Here is a 4,104-nt window from a genome sequence, read left to right as displayed (position 1 = left end):
ACCCTGGTCAGTGCAAGTGCCCGGTTCACCTCATTGGAAGGCGAAAGCTCTATCCCCTGAGCCATCCCCTGAGCCTGAGCTCTTTTAATAAAATTTGAAATATTTCGCTGATAATTTTGTTTGTTAAATTCGTCCTCATATTCAAAAACACATTTTTTTTACAATAATACATATTTTTTTTGCAGCATTTGCGTGTTTTTTTTTATTTATTTAACTATTATTTTTTTTTTAAAGTAAGAAGAGCTTGAGGGTCTTTTTTGTCAAATTAATGAATTTCTCTACAATCAGAACAGTTTTTTGAGGAGATAGTAATTATCGACAATGTCAATTTTCATATATGAAAAGGTACCTCATCATAGAATCAAGTTAACATGTCAACAAGCGCAGTTGGTAGCGCTGTGGACAAGGTTGATATGTAGTCCCGGAAGTCCTGGTTTCGAAACCCAGCAGGGGTCGACTTTAAATTTTAATTATTTATTTTATATTACGTTTTTCAATATGCTTTTCAGCAATTTAACGTGAATCAAGTGTTCTTTATATAGAAATAACTATTTTTCCTTTATGAAATAGCGAATAATAGCTAAGAAAGTGATAAATTTTGGATAATTCTTATTTATTTATTTATTTCATTTTATGTTACTTTCTTAACTTCTTTTTCAATATTTTTAAGTGAATAAAGTGTTCTATATATGAAAAGAATTATTTTTCGTTCTTAAAGAGCGAATAATGGCCGAAAAAGGGACAAAAGTTGTATCAGGAGGCAGACACACATCACACCTCGTTACTCTCTATAATATTAACCTATAAATTTCAAACTCGGCCCAAATTTAGAATCTAATGAAACAAATAATTGAACTAAAGTAATTTTTTATAGCCCATTTATTGGGCACATAATGGGCCGAAATAAGTTTTGTTGACTAACCGGGAGAAGGTGCTTTAAGCTAAATATTCGCGTGGTTGGTATGCGAAGCGTTGCGCAGTTGGTAGCGTAGTGGGCAGGAATGATAAGTAGTCCCGGAGGTCGTGGGTTCAAATGTCTGCGGTGGTCGACTTTAAATTTTTTTTACTTATTTTATATTATGTTTCTTAACATGCTCTTCAGCAATTTAAAGTGAATCAAGAGTTCTGCACATAGAAATAATTATTTTTCCTTTCTGAAATAGCAAAAAATAGCTAATAAACGGTAAAATTTTGGATAATTTTTATTTAGTTATTTATTTTATTTTATGTTATTTTTTAAACTTCTTTTTAAATAATTTAAAGTGAATAAAGTGTTCTATATATGAAAAGAATTATTTTTCATTGTTAAAGAGCGAATAATGGCTGAAAAAGGGACAAAAGTTGTATCAGGAGGACCGCACACATCGCATCCCGTGACTCCCTATAATATTAACCTATAAATTTCAAACTCTACCCGAAATTAGAGTGTAATGTAACAAATAATTGTGCTAAAGGAATTTTTTATAGCCCATTTATTGGGCCCACAATGGGCTAAAATAAGTTTTGTTGACTAACAGGGAGAAGGTGCTTTAAACTAAATATTCGCGGGCTTGGTATGTGAAGCGTGGCGCAGTTGGTAGCGTTGTGGGCAGGATTGATATGTAGTCCCAGAGGTTCTGGGTTCGAAACCCTGCGGTGGTCGAATATAAATTTTTTTTATTTATTTTATATTATGTAATTTAAAATACTGTTCGACAATTTAACGTGAATCATGTGTTCTGAATATAGAAATAGCTATTTTTCCTTTGTTAAATAGCGAATAATAGGCAATAAACGGAAAAATTTTTGATAATTTTTATTTAATTATTAATTTTATTTTATGTTATTTTTTAACTTCTTTTAAAATATTTTTAAGTGAATAATGTGTTCTATATATGAAAAGAATTGTTTTTCATTGTTAAAGAGCGAATACTGGCAGAAAAAGGGACAAAATTGATATCAGGAGGAACGCACACATCGCACCCCGTTACTCCCTATAATATTAGCCTATAAATTTCAAACTCTACCCGAAATTAGAGTCTAATGTAACAAATAATTGTGCTAAAGGAATTTTTTATAGCCCATTTATTGGGCCCACAATGGGCCAAAATAAGTTTTGTTGACTATCCGGAAGAAGGTGCTTTAAGCTAAATATTCGCGGGCTTGGTATGTGAAGCGTGGCGCAGTTGGTAGCGTTGTGGGCAGGATTGATATGTAGTCCCGGAGGTCCTGAGTTCGAAACCCTGCGGTGGTCGAAATTAAATTTTTTTAATTTATTTTATATTATGTAATTTAATATAATGTTCGACAATTTAACGTGAATCATGTGTTCTGTATATAGAAATAGCTATTTTTCCTTTGTTAAACAGCGAATAATAGGTAATAAACGGATAAATTTTTGGTAATAAATAATAACGGGAAATAGGTAATAAACGGATAAATTCTTATACCGCTGATTATTTTTATTCTTTCATTACTGCTTACTTTTATTCTCCTTACTTTCTTTCCTACCATGATAAGTGAAACTTTATTCTTTTAACTCTACTGCTTGGATAAGGGATATTTTATTCTCTTATTGCGTATAAGTTTTAAAATTTCAAATTATAAAGAACTCAGAAAGAATAAAAGATTATAAAGAGAAATTTAGAATCATTAATATTGGTTAACAACAACACTGTATTTATATTATTCATATTGAGATCGGAGTCCTTTATCTTTCCCAATTTTTAGATGTTATCACAAAAAAAAAAGTTAAAATATTTAAAAATAATAAAGTATTTCCAAAATAGTCTTTAATGGACTAAAACGTTCACTATTATCTTTATTAACTTTAATTATAAAGTAGGGGGTTCTGCTGAAAGAAGGTTAATTATTTAGGGTTCTGTAGTCGAAAAATATTCGGAACCGCTGATCTAAAGCAAACAAAGATTTACTATTACCTTCCAGCTATCAACTTATAAGTTTGCTTTGCACGCTTGAAGAGAATAGTCTACAATCAATTAAAACCTTGTCTTTCATGTTTACCAGCCGAACAATGTGGGTTAACACCTCAAAAACAACATTCGCAGAGGCTTACACTTAAAATAGACTTCAGCTATGTTAATGCTTGACATCAGTAATGCGTGTCATAGAGTTTGGCGCAACGGAATATTTTACAAACTGATTGAGTTAAAATTCCCACCAGGAATAACTAAGTTTATATATTTATTAAATTTTTAAAGAAGAAAAAAAAGTTTCATTTCTGCTATAGATTTTATTGGTATAGACTAAAAGTTAAACGTTTTGTAACTGTAACAGAAATAGAAAATTTTTTTAGAAATAAATTTGCAAAACTTGTATTAAAAAAAAGTGAGATATAGAAGTGAGCATCAAGATAAAACGATTGGTAATTTATGGAATATATTAACACTTTAAATTCAGTCATTGAATATGAAGCAAAAAAAAAAAAAATGCTTTTTTTTTCAGTAGATGATTCATAAAGAAAAACATTAGTCGTGAAATTACCGAAAAAAAATTCGATTAACATCTCCTCATGTTTGTACATAAAGAAAATAAATGCTTTATACTGTAAGGCAAATAATAAGTTTTTATTGTAATTCTCCAAAAATTATATTAAAAGAAAATTAGACAAAAAGAAGCAAACTAATAAAACACAACTGTTTATTCACAAGAAAAGCAAACATTAGCATTGAAGTACAGATTGGCACTATTTTTTAAACATAACAACAGAAATTTAAAGAACATTTAATGGAATGATTTTTTCTTTGAAGAAAATGTGTTTTGTGATAGCGAGAAACAAAGATGACTCCCCCCCCCAAAAAAAAATCAAGAGGGTTAGTTAGTAGACAAAGGAATTACATCTAAAAGAGAGTCTAAGGAATTATTTCTTTATACAGAAAAATCTTTAACACTATCATTGATACGCGAGACTTAGCATCATTCCACATATTTTTAAATCTACCAATTAGACAAGCTAATATTTGTTTAGAGCAAAATAATCTTAAAACGTTTTAAAATAATTTTCAGTAGCAAGCACTTAAAATCCCAAAAATATGTAGTATTTATTATTTGCAGTAAAAAAAAAAAAATTTTATAGAGCATTAGAACTAATAATAATTTTTTTTT

Source organism: Parasteatoda tepidariorum, chromosome 7 (genome assembly GCF_043381705.1).
Source record: "Parasteatoda tepidariorum isolate YZ-2023 chromosome 7, CAS_Ptep_4.0, whole genome shotgun sequence".
Lineage (NCBI taxonomy): Eukaryota > Metazoa > Arthropoda > Arachnida > Araneae > Theridiidae > Parasteatoda > Parasteatoda tepidariorum.
The sequence above is the reverse complement of the archived record's forward strand: the minus strand, read 5'-3'. Positions refer to the sequence as shown.